This window comes from Stegodyphus dumicola, chromosome 4, assembly GCF_044657685.1.
Source record: "Stegodyphus dumicola isolate Sdum_Otavi_A_Nest chromosome 4, ASM4465768v1".
Taxonomy (NCBI): domain Eukaryota; kingdom Metazoa; phylum Arthropoda; class Arachnida; order Araneae; family Eresidae; genus Stegodyphus; species Stegodyphus dumicola.
The window spans coordinates 129647373-129660706 of record NC_140771.1 but is presented as its reverse complement, the minus strand read 5'-3'; the positions used below and the strand labels follow the sequence as shown (position 1 = coordinate 129660706).

Genomic DNA, 13334 nt, shown 5'->3' with positions numbered 1-13334 from the left:
CTATAGTATGAAATGTATTAATATTTGATTTTAGATTTAATATTTTTTCTAGTACTAATTAACAGTTAAAATTCTGTTGGTATCTAAATGATTCTTTCTCTTTCATTACTTTGCACGGAAGAAGAATTATTAAGAATTTAAATAATTTTTTAAAAATCAGTTTAATACATATGATACGAAATGTAATCCGTTTAAGATTGTGAAGCAGGATTGGATTGGATTATTCAGTTATGGCAAAGCACACGAGGGCTATCTGCCTAAGGGGAGGGATGCCTTTCGTGGAGGACTTTCTAAGGGAAACTGGCTCGTATACACGTTACACATGGGCAAAACCACGAAAACGCCCATGCAGCCAGCCCGTTCGCGGGATTCGAACCTCAGACCGAACTACCAGTGTTCAGCGTCTTTACCGCTCGGCCGCTGGTGGGCGATTGTGAAGCAGGAAAAAAGCGCTAATGTTAATCAAGTGAATTTCATTGATTGTTTTGTTCTGGTTAATAAAGGTTAAGCCGTTTTAAAATTTTGGAATCTTAAGACATACTCCTCAGTTTCAATAAATAATTTATCTCCATTTCTTCCAAAATATTCCTTTAGCCCTTCCCATCACTTAAAACTGCAAGGCTGGTAAACGAATTACAAAAATGGATTTATATAAATTTGATAAACTTGTAAATGTTATTAATTCAGTAAAGACCGAATAATTACAATCTAAGAGTTTCATAAACGAAAGTCTCTGATACATGCATTTTTTACAAAATAAATACATTTATAATAGAACTTCGGACACGTCTATTATCTCTGAGCACATAAAAGTTCCCCCTTCTCCTTCTAAATTTAGCCCAGCTTTCTCCATCTAATGGTTCTGTGTCTTCACAGGTTCTAATTAATTAGTCATATTATTATATCCATACTAATTTTTCTCGAGAACGGCAAGATGAGTTTTGATCTGCTTCTGCACATATTTCTTTTCCATTGGTGCCACTTCTAGATAAAGTTTTGCACAGTCGAAAATTAGACTAAAAACAAATATTTCAAAAAACGAATTATTTAAACATTGTCCTTTAGTTCTTTCGCATTCTTACACAGATTTACATTTTTCAACCTTCATAACTCAAGGTAGCATATTATTTAAATACATGGACACAGAGGCAGGAGACATAATTCCTGTTTTAAGATTTATTACGCTCGCTATAAAACACTGAAAATTCCTATTTCAAATGTTCAATAGTAATTTCCATCTGCAGAAGAATGCGCTCTCCTAAGCATGTTGTCGCTTTTTCCTCTTATTCACCACAAATCATAACTTACTATCTCGTGTTCATTTGAAAGAATTATACTTGCTTTCAATTTAATGAAATATGTATTACATATGCAACGTAGCTTTACAGTTTCTTAAAAATAAAGTAGCAAACTTTTGGCTAACAAGATTATTTCTTTGATGCCAAAAATCTTTCTTAAAATATATAATTTTGTTGGTTATTAATTGTAAATGTACTCTTTTAAATAAAAAGCAGATAGCAATTAAATAAATATAAAAATAAAAGGAAAATATAAATAAAGAAGCGCAAGAATCAACCGCAACCATATATATATCTAGAGCGCTTTTCCAATGGCGAATTTTGTTTCATAAATAATCCTTGACGATGAAACACTCAAGAATTCTGCAGTTCAGAAATAGCACTTTCCTCTAACGCGTCATACCGGAAATGTAAGTAAGACAGCAACACGGCTTTGACATTTTCTGCGGCGCTGAAATTTGACTTCTGCCGCAACTGTAGCAGTTTTATTTCTATCTTTTAAATCTGTCCTGAGCTACAGAAGAAATGAAGTGCTTTGAACATGATTTTCTTCTTAAAACCTTTACTGACGAGTTTTTTACACAGCATTTCTCGAAAAAAATTTAAAAAATTGCTTACATTATTTAATTTAAAATTAGGCATTAACAAGCCTCGTTAAAATTTTTTTGAAATGTTTTAAAAATATAGTTTTAAAAAACTAGTTTATTGTAGGACTCGTTTGTTAAATTAATTTCATGAAGTTTAACAACTATACCCGCTATATAAAACATTTAAAAAGAACGAAAAAATTAACACTTAATCAAATTAATAAAAAACGTTGAAAACAATAAATAATTTTTATTATAAATTTTAAAGTACGAATATTTTGACTCAAACTGCTTAGACAATTTCGATATTTAAATGTATGCAATCAGCGCAATCCTGTAAATTATCATAGCAAGCAGAGTGTTTATGGCAACTGTGTTTCAGAAAAGTAAAATCAGATACAAATTTTTCTCTTGCCGATTTCCTTCTGAGTACTCATTACAATGATATATTAATAATACCCACAAATTAACTAAATCATTGTATAAAAAGATTAAATTTAGATATGATAAGAATGCTTTCAAAAGTGCATAAAGAACTAAAATTTCTAAATATCTAAAATCATTATCATTAAGGTAATGAAACAGATTTTAGGTATATTTTAAACTTTCCATTTTGTTGAAAACTTTCAGTTCTGCATCTCATGTTGTTTTATATTACTAAGATATGCTGCACTAAGATATGTCAAACTCCATATGAAGACTTTAGCACTTAAAAGAGTTTTTAATTTTAGAATTTAAAATTTAAGTGCATAAATTATTTCACTAAATGCACGTAAGCTCTGCGGTTGAATTCTGAGATCCATTACAATTCTTTTTAATTTCCTTTTACATAAAATATTAAGTTATGTTTGTTTTCGAATGTTTTATATCCTTGTTAAGTAATTTTGAGTTTTTGAAAGCCTGCCCATGTATCTCTTCAGTTTAACATGCTTAGCTTTACTATTCTTAATAAAACTAAGGTTATGTTAATGCTATGAAATAAATAAGAAACTTTTATACACATAATATTATGTACTTAAACTTAATCAAAATCTTATGTTGTAATACATAAATATGATTTACTATAAAATTTGATACAGTACTATTTATTATGAGGAAGGAAATTTTTCTAACATAATATCCCGTCTCGGTATAATTTCTTAAAAACATATATGCATTATTCTATTATTAATTATATGCAGTTCTATGCAGATGCATGTTTTTTCTTAGCTTTCATGATCAAAATGGGCCCACCAGCGGCCGAGCAGTTAAGTCGCTAAACACTGGTAGTTCCGCCGAGGTTCGAATGCCACGATAGGACTGGCTGCATGGGCGTTTTCATGGTTTTCCCCATGCGTAACGTGTATACGAGCCAGTTTTCCTTAGAAAGGTCCTCCACGAAGGGATCTCTTCCCTTAGGCAGACAGCCCTTGAGGTTTTGCCGTAATCACATTAACCAACCAACCATACTCAGAATCAAATTTTTTCTTGTTTCCCTTAAAATATACATGACAGCAAATTGCTTTATCGCCTATTGTTTTGCTATTGAATTATGAGAAAGCACAACAAAGCTGTTCTTTCGGGAATTTCCTTTTCAGTTATTTTCTTTCGTTAATTTCATTTTCAATGGAGACTTTTTATCTATGAAATATTCATAGACTACAGCATGTCACTGAAATCCAGCCCTTGTTTATTTCAGTTAGATATTTTAATAATAAGCCATAAAAGTAGTTTCTGTCTTATAAATTAAAGTATTACTTGTGTGGCCATTTTTCAGTACCGAGATATTTAGTCAATTTCCTGCAAAGTAAAGGTAAGTTGTTAAATCCATTTGTTGAAACGTTCATTCAAGTTCATTTGCTGCAAATTTCGTTTGCTATGCAATTGTCATACCTGGAATTTAAATTTCATGTTAAGACATAAAAACATAATTGTTTTATGTCTTAACATGAAACATAATTGTTTTTATCATGTAATCTAACGACAAGTATAATATTGCTTTAATAATTATTCTGTTTATCAAAATAGTGTTTATTTTAATCTTATGTTTCTTGCAAAATACGCTGATAAATGTATCGGTATGTAATACGTAATTTTAATTTCAATTAATTCTTAAAATCTTTAAGTTTTTTAAAAAGCAAAAATTTAGAAACAGACGCTTTTTTGATATATTTGCTTCATTTACCAGACTTCGGTTAATTGCTCTCATTTATTTCCTTTTTCTTAAATTCTGTTACTAGCTTAGTCACATAATGTTTTCAAAAAATCCCAAATATCCTACCAATAATATTCGTAATGATATGAAACAGAGAGTCCTGGTAGCTAAATACTCATATAAAGTTGAACAGCATAGGTACGTAAAAGCAAAAATTGAATTTTTAAAATTAATTAAACTGTTAAAAGTGGGACTTTTAAATGAGAAATAATATCAAAGCTATGCCGGTTCTATCTGGCGAAAAATACCAAAACAGCTCGAAAATGAACAAAAGGGCTTTCATATGATTTTCAAGCTTTACTACGAACTACCTTTAATGTCACTTTTCTCTTTTTCCTTTGATTTTAAATGAATCGACAAATTGTTTTAAGCTTTTAAGAAATAGCTCCTGCGTTTATTTTCAACCTATTTAATTTCACGTTCTTAATTGTAAATAAACAAGCATGAAGTTCAGACAATAAAATTGTTTTCTTGAACTTGCTTCACAATATATAAATATAACTCCGATCGAGTCATTCAAGAACACATACATATTATTACATGTGCAGTTGATACCAATGATGCGAAGCTTATCTATTTGCATTACAATTGATTGTGATATGAAAAAACGTCTCCTCAACGAAACCTTAATATGATACCGTAGTAGAATTATGATACTATATATACTGAGAGAGAGAGATTCATCTGTAATCTTCAAATAGTATAAGAACTATATTTTAATTCCACTTAATTTCTTAGTGTATTTGTTATGATTCACTCAAAGACCTACTCCAATTAATTCTGTAAAATAATCCTGCTATAATTAATTCATGTATCAAAGAACTTTCACTCGTCTTCTTTCAGCCATCTTAATCTTTTTCTCAAATATCTAATTAAAGTGGACGTAACTAATTGTAGAGAGATTATATAGAATTCCATAGAATGAAAGGCAGAGGAATTGAATTTTCTTCTACATGCATATTTTGTTTTTAGTATCCAAAGAGTAACCATTGAAAGCAACAAACAAGTTAATTAAGCATTTTCTCTAATTTTATTGATCTTTTCCTAATTTTCTTTGGAATAGAATAAGATTATAATTTATCTTAAAACAGAATACTTTCTCAACACAATATTAGTGCTCTTATCGTTTCATTGGACGGGGTAATGGCTGAATCAGGGACATGTGAAAGTTTGAGCATAGTCTAGACGTTGTATGACGTAAGAAATGAGTCAGAATGAATCATTCGTTTTCTAAATTATGACTAACGCAAATTCTTAAAAATACCATCTAACCAATTACTGCAGTTTTTAAGTTTTTTTCGAAATCTACGCATTTCATTGCATAAGACTTGCATTTACTTACAAAATAAAGCTTATTTATTTAGCAATTGTAATCACCAATCAAAATATTATTTTTCTGTTTCAATGCTGATTCAAAATTTAGGTGATGTTGAGCTTTATGCTAGTTTTATTTATTATAATATTCTTTTTTGTTTCATTAACTGATTTAACATCGTCGTAAATTTATAAATAACACGAAAGCTAATTAATTCATTTTTGTAAAAGCTAAGAATTTGCATTCTTTAACTCAATATTACTTCTTCTTATATTAAGAAACAAAATCTAGCGCTGATTATTTTTGTATCCTTTTCTACCAACTTTTCCCCTGAGTATTTCATGTTTTTAATTATTCGAAAATCGCTCCTTAATTCACAAAAATAAAAGTTTCAACCCATTTTACAAATAATTTTCGTCTTGAATAATCAAAAATGCCAGAAATCCCTATAATGTCATTCATTTTAATTTAAACTTTAACAGTACTCGAAAAAATTATTCTTATATATTTGGGAGGTTGAATTTTTCTTAGAGCTCTTGTCCTTCATTTTTAATGTTAATGTCAATATGTGTATGTATATAAATATACCGGTAAAAGACTTGTAGCTAATAGAAAATTAATTTAAACTATGACAATACGTTTTTTAAATTGTTATTGTTAACTTTTCTAATTATGTGAGACTGAGAAAATGAAACAGAAAGAAATGTTTCTTTAATCTAAAATTTAGTATTGAAAAAAACTGGTAAAAATGTACTTTGTTTGAAATGCTTAAATAATATTGGTTACAATATAATGCAAATTGAATTTCGAGACTCTAAAATTTAACAAAAATATATTTATATTTAATTCAGTTAGGAAATCCATGGACTCGATTGTCTTTTAATAATTGTGTGCCTTACATGAATTAAAAAATTATCCTTTTTGATTTTGTCAGGCAATTGAAAAATTCTTCTACTGTTTTACAATAAATGCAAGTATCAATTAGATACGAAGGAAATTTTTTAAATTGTTGAAAATTATACATATATTTTAAAGCAAACACTTTTAAAACTTAAGAAAACTTTCTCTCCTGAATATGGATTGTATAATAATAGTAAATGTGAAGGTTTATTATGATAATTTAACTTAAATGAGTGTGTTGTTCCTCAGTGTATTTAAATCTGGAATTTTCTTCCAAATCAAGTTAAATGTGCATTAATTTTAATTTAAAAATTAGAGAAACATAATGAAGAAAAATAATATATTTGCTTACCCCTGAATTTGAGCAAGAATAATCCACAATACTTACTACTACTTAGAGATTACTCTGAAATGACCATTGAGGAATGATTATAGAATGAATTTTTCACTGACCTCGGTCTTGTAAGGGAGGGGTCTCTCCCAGTTGAATCCGCGGCGTATGGTACGGAACAGCTTCCGGCAAATGGCCAAACCGGAGGGGATCAAGGGAATGTGCCTATGACAACTGATACTTGCTGCGATGAGATGGGGGTGCACGAAAGCCGCAAGGATGCCTCTTATTGGACGCAGAGACGGGGGAGAGACGTTGCCTCCGTCCCAAAAAGGAGGGAAATCGGGCCAGAAAGACTATGCTAAGAAGCCAGAAGAGTCTGACAGTTTCAAACCCTTTCTTTACAAGTTCTAATATACGTTATCTGTCTTCTTAACTGAAGTGAAATTAACAAATGGTTCCGAAATTCTTGACTTATTTTGAGAATTAAGTTCGTACGACATCCTTTAGGACAGAATGTTGCTAACTTGCCTGCAAACTACACTCTTTGAAAGTAAAATGAAAACAGAGATAAATTTTGTTAGCGTAGAATAAGAATATGTGATACGCATAATAATATTTTCGAAAGTAATTAATCTCTTTTGATATCTGTATGAGTTTAAAATCGAAAAATTTCTCAATACTCTCAGTGCATTTCGTAATATTCTTGAGATTTAATACAAACATCGAGAAGTACAAACTTCGAATTACTAAAAAAGGAAATATTTATAAGTTTCATGAAAATTAATTCGTTGTCTTGCGTCAAATTGGGCAATTTACGTGACTTTAACAATTTAAATATTTCTTTCTCTTTTGTTTCAAACAGTTTACACAGGGTATTTTTAATTCTAGAATTGCGATTCAAGAAGTTAACCACCTTAGAACTTTTCTCTTATTTCACTGATATAATGCTTAATTTACACATCTAAAAACTAAGTAGTAATTTATATTCATATACTGAGAGCTGATGTCACAGAGACTCGATTGCACTCTGTTCACAAAATATAATCACTAAATAAGAAACAATAGTCAGCAATTTTGATAGCAAGTAATCGCAGCACTGATTTGCAGATCTAGAAATTTTAGTTCGATGTGTTATTGAAACTAATATATTTAGAGTGATGGCCCGTAAAGAAGAAGCTTGTGACGATTAACCTTCTTTCTCCTGCTTACCCGTTATCTCTTCTGAAAATGAGGTGGCACAAACTTCATCACAAATTTAAATGGAAATGTACAATATAAAACATACCTTCCTACAAAGATTAGCTAGCAATAAAAAAGGAAAACATTATGTAGATCAGTGTCATAAATGTTGTGATCTACGCATCCAAAAGCTTCAATTGACTTTAAAATGTACTTCAGTTGACTTTAAAATTTGATATTATGCCAATACTTTGTATTTATATATGTAACTTAACATTTTAATTAATTATCTACAATCCTTTAAATTATTTTTTTCAGAGATTTTATCTCTCATACATTCATTTATAAAGATTAAGAATATAACTACTGTTATATTACATAAAAAATATATATAGAAAAATCATGTATCTACTAAACTTCGTTACAAAATTTTTACTCTTATACATAATACATCGGTATTATATAAGAATATTCAAAAGCTAGATGGCTACAGCTATGATTCTCTTGATAGATATTTCTAAGCTGATTGAATGCTGTTAAAATTAGATTGCAAGAAAATTCAAAAGCAGTCACTTCATATAGCTACGTAAGAGACGGGGACATGTATGAAATGAAATATCTACTATAAGGGATTCCATATAAAGTATAATACACAAAATATCAATTTACGTATAATATTTGACGAATGGCAGAATAGATGAAAACGACCAATGGAAAACTAGGTAAACCTTTCTGGAGAGTATTATTACTATTGTTGTTGTTTTACGAAAGTACTATACGAAAGTTTTGAAAATAATATATAAAATAAAAAGTTTAATAATCAGAATTTAATAATAATAATAGAATAATTTATTATTATAAAACAGTTATGCAAACTTCGAGAACGAAAACACATGAATGGAATAAATTATTTAAATCGGTAATATTAACTTAATATTTTATGTTCGAATAAAACATTTTTAAATACCTCCGAAGTTTCTGTAATTGAATTATTTGTCTTCATTTGTGATTTTGAATTTCACCTTTTTTAAATTATGTATGAAAACTGCATGTGTGAGAGAGGAATAGGAAATTAAAACCATTTGCTTTCTTACAAAATTTTAGTTGTCAGCTAATTTAAATATTTTTCTTCGTATTGAGTATAGCAAGTCTATACAAATATTAAAAGGACGAGTAAAAATTATTATTTATTTTATCTTGTGTTTTCCTGTAATTTAGTTTCTCTTTATAATTGTGTTCATCACAATAGCTTCCAGAGCCGTGTTTTGTTCTGCAAAGTAAAAGAAAAAAAAAATACAATGTAGTACCCCTTTCATCTTGTCTTGATAGCATTACGGGGTGAAAAATGACTGACATAATAGCTACTCGTGATGAGGAGAAGTTTGTAGCTCTTAAACGCGATTGTGTGAGGCACGTTTAAGGAAACAAGAACTTGGAACTTAGCCGAAGAATGATTGACAAATGTGTTGTTACAGGTGCCTATTGTGTAACGTCTTATTTAAGACTTAAACTTCGTAATAGCATTCAGCTGTTCAAGGGTTTCTAGCAGTTCAAGTTTATTGGCATAATGAAACAATGGTATGATATTTATGATTCGTTACAGTCATTTTGATCACAATAATTAATAATTCTAATAAAGGTGAATGGAATTTTTTAAGCCTAATAACAATATATTTTTAGTTAAAATCTCGTTATTTTGAAAATATGTTACATTGCAGGCTGAAGATTAAAATTTTCCCCAAGCAATTAAAATAGAAGCAAATTTGAATTAAATTTCTTTCGCCAACTTTTGTTAATTTGTTTCCCTTAAATATAAAAGACAGCGCTTGTACGCGAGTGGTGTAACACTAGGGTGCCTGGGTCGAGGATCCCACCCCTCATCGAATTGAGTAAGCAGTTTCGAATGAGTACAGTAGAAATAATTTAAGTAAAATTAAAATTAATATGCACATATATACATAACCTCCTTTGTTATAACTAGCTTAGTAGGTAATGAGTGGAAGAAATAGAGCGTACAAAGATTTTAGTTCCAGACACTTAAAAAAGCCAACTGAAAAAGCTAAATGGGCTACCGAACTAGTGATAAACTTAACGTAAATAAAGTTTGGGTACATCAAACAGTACCATTTCTATATATTTCCATACGTTTTCCAGAACATATAATTATTTATTATTTTATACTTCAATTTGACAAGGACAAAGACAGTTGTTAAGGGTCATATTGCTGTACTTTAATGTTTGATTGAAATTATAAAACTATGAAGCATTCATTTTTTCGTTTGATATTGGTAAGGATAATTTAAAAACTCTTCAAAAATCATTTCACATAAAAGAATGCTTGAGGTATAAAACTATAGTTTCTTTAGAATGTTTAACATAACAATGCTAATGAATGAGATAGAATATTAAAGCATTTTTGGAAAGCTTAACAAGTAGAAATTTAGCTAAATGTTGTTAAGGAAATCAATTTATGTAGAGGTGGTAACTTCATTATTTTTAATAAAATAAGAATAAGAAATAAGGGTAACATATAGTATTATAATATGCTAAAATTTCATGTTTACTGCAATTTTATTGAAACGCATATTAGCTTTGCAATTCGTACTATCATCCGCTTAGAAAGTCCTCCACGAAGGCATCCCTCCCCTTAGGCAGATAGCCCTAGTGTGCTTTGCCATAATTAAATACACCACTACACCACACCACACCACCGTACTATCATCCGTGCAATCACTGCAAAGAAGAATTAAACATTTTTCGATTTTATTCTAATACGAAGTCATTTTCTTGTGCATCATTTAGTTTCATGTATTCTCATGATTAAAAAAATCTCATGACTAATATTTATAAATAATGACAGCACATGACTAATTCTCATGACTAACAACATCAAGCTCAGAATTTTTAATTTTTAATATTCACATGAGAAATACGAGAAGGTTAATTTTAATGCGATGCGTATATCTATGATTTCTGTCTTGCATCTAACGAAAGATATTAATTGTTATGAAATAATTAGTTGATTATGTATAAATTAAAATAAATACGATTATATGACTACTTTTTGTTCAATCGAGAATAATGATGGCTTCGCTAAGGATATGGAATAGCTATTGATTTTAAAATATGGCCGAATGTTTTAGGAGAGAAATAGATTCTTGACATTTTGAACTGAGTATAAATAAAACTCAATAGTGCGACGTCATGTGCAAAATGTATTGGTGTGATCCGTATCAATGGCCTGCCTCTAGTCAAATGACAGATACAGTTGCTGCCTGAAAATGGAATTTGAACTACAAAATTCATTTTAATATTCATTTATCCAGTGTTCCATGAGTTCATATGCAACTATAATATTCGACTGGTCGGTCTTTTATTCTTCAATAGATTTTTCTCAACTTTGAAAGGCACATGTTTGCGAAACGCAATTTTCTTCATGTATAGTGATTATTATTCTGTAAATATCGATTTCGTTTCGTGTTTGGCTGATGAAGAGGATATAACCCCATACCGTTTTTCACTTATTGAAGAATTTTTGGAGTTGAAACACCATTTTAAGCAGCACATTATTAAACGCTCTTTCATTCCACTTGCAGCGAACCAAAACCTACATATCGTGTTATAGCGCGTGGTTGCTTCTAGCTTTAAGGTATCACGAATCTTTTCATGGCCAGCAACACTCAAGGCTGATAACATTAAGAATTGTGTGATTATTCTGTATCTTCATACAAGAATATTTTAGTTATCTCCATCAATTTTCATTGACTAAACCATATATATACATGACTGTCTTCAAAATGAAATGCTATTATTATGTCAACACGTGGTTATCTAAGCACAGATAACAATTCTTTAAGCGTTCTCAGTTTAGATAAAGGGAACAGCTCAGTAGCACAAATAGAAACTCAGCTTCTAGAGCAAGCTTTCGAAGTTCATGAATAATTGAATAAAATAGGATGGCTGCATTAAATTGAATAGAATAGTTACGCTAAGAGTAGCTGAAGCAACTCTTCAAAAACAAGTGAATTATACTCTAAAATAACAGATGTGATCTTTTGTGAAGGGAAGTTAAATCAAATCTAATTCAGTCATCTAAACACACACGAAATTTTAAATAAAAAAAAATCTGAAATGTTTCAGATTTTAAATTACGTCCAAAGGGGCGTTTTTTAACATTTTGTGTGTTACCTTTCTTTATTAAATATCATGTTCCTCGCACTTAAACCATAAGATCCAGTGCAACAGCAATATCGCAAAATAGTTTTAAAACGAGCATATCTTTAGAATTTCCGATACAGAGACTCACGCGCTGGAGATAAAAATGTTTTTTCTGCACAACGTTGCCATTGCTCGCTTTGAAATCCTTGAGTTTGTTAATCAAAAATTCGTCAAAGTTTTAAAAAATAGGAAATCGATCATAAAACAAATTTCAAATTTCAAATTTGGTCTTCCACATGCTCATATTCGTTGGAGGATTACGTTATTCAAAATTCGATGACTCTATGTACCGTTATTTTATGACAATGTGAGAAATATACATACATTTACGCAGATTTTCATTATTTAATTTCTTCAAATATAATGCAGGACTCTAACATTTTATGGCAACAGTTTGAAAAGTGAACCGACATTTATATCCGTCCGACGCAAAATGCCAAAACGAAACTAATAGTCCTTCGGGATTCAAATCCCTTTGGACTAATAAGTAATGTTTGAATATTGCAATATTGTTATTTTTAAGACGTCATGTTATTTGTAGTAAAATATGAGTAATCGCATGTGACATAGCTTTCTCAGTTTTTTTCAAAAAATGTTACATTAATCTTCTCGCTATATATAACACTTTTATTGTACATAACTTTCCTTACTTGTAGTTTTAACCCAAGAATATTATATCAGCGTTTTGTGCATGCGGAGTGAAAGCAATTTCTCGTTAAATTTTAATAGTCGTTTGACATTAGATGAAAAAAAGGGGGCGTCAACACCGAATTTTGTTTTTCTTTGACATTTTAATCAAGCTCTTAATTCTTAAAACAGGACTAAACTAAATTCTTTAAAAATTCTTAAATTATTTAAAGAATTAAATTTAAATACCTTAATAAAATTATAAATCTTCCTAAATAATTACTAACAATTTTTATCTTCTTTTAAAATCGTATTATATACTTAAAAATCATTTTATATACAGAATATGACTCAAATATGAAAATATAAGAAAACATTTGAAAACTTTCAATTTTCAGTTTCTTGATGTAACAAAAACACCGTATGTATTTAATTAAAAATACTATATTGAAATAAATGAAAAATACTAATTTCACAATTCTTGTGCGAAACTGTGAAATATGCAGAACTGCGATGCATTAGTTCTTGGATAAAGATCAAAGCAAAACTATGAATGGAATTCTTCAGGGATATGAAGAAGGTTGGAAGACTTTAGTACTCAGTAGCTATCATCTCGTTGGCGTCTGTCCAAATAACCGCATGCGAATATAAATGTCGATTACTTTCATTCAAAACTGTCACC

The 13334-nt window shown here is 29.7% G+C and overlaps 1 protein-coding gene across 6 annotated transcripts in view; it reads right to left on the bottom strand.

Moving 5' to 3' along the window:
- LOC118198248 (filamin-A-like) overlaps nt 1–13334 on the bottom strand; it is a 197977-nt gene that overhangs the window by 156951 nt on the left and 27692 nt on the right. Inside the window, exon 1 of one of the 6 annotated variants that reach the window (XM_035369880.2) lies at nt 6748–6905. The exons of 2 other annotated variants lie outside the window; for them this stretch is intronic. The gene's annotated coding sequence lies outside the window, so the exon portion shown is untranslated. Of the gene's footprint in view, nt 1–6646; nt 6906–13334 lie in introns of those variants that run through there. 3 more of the 6 variants (XM_085815435.1, XM_035369882.2, XM_035369881.2) reach the window with 3 other exon arrangements.